The following is a 398-nucleotide window of genomic DNA, read 5'->3' on the forward strand; positions in this document are numbered from 1 at the left end:
AGGAAAGGAAAGGAAAAGATAGGAAAGGAAAGGAGAGGAGAGGAGAGGAGAGAGGAGAGGAGAGGAGAGGAGAGGAGAGGAGAGGAGAGGAAAGGAAAGGAAAGGAAAGGAAAGGAAAGGAAAGGAAAGGAAAGGAAAGGAGCCAAAATAATAATGATGATGATGATGATAGTAGTAGTAATAGTGGTAGCAACACAGTGGCTTTATTTGGGAGGTGAGGGGGGATTCTAATCTCATTGGACTCAAATTCTTAGGCTGTTAAAATAAACGAACTTAAACATCCCTTGACCTCTCTTTTATAGAGCATGAATCAGGTATGAACATTGCTGAGTACAAATTTAGCAACAGTCTCTCCAGGGAGAGTTTGCAAAGTACAGTACACAGCTGTTAACTCCCTC

This window comes from Mirounga leonina, unplaced genomic scaffold (assembly GCF_011800145.1).
Source record: "Mirounga leonina isolate KUSES-001 unplaced genomic scaffold, KU_Mleo_1.0 Mir_127, whole genome shotgun sequence".
Classification (NCBI taxonomy): Eukaryota; Metazoa; Chordata; class Mammalia; order Carnivora; family Phocidae; genus Mirounga; species Mirounga leonina.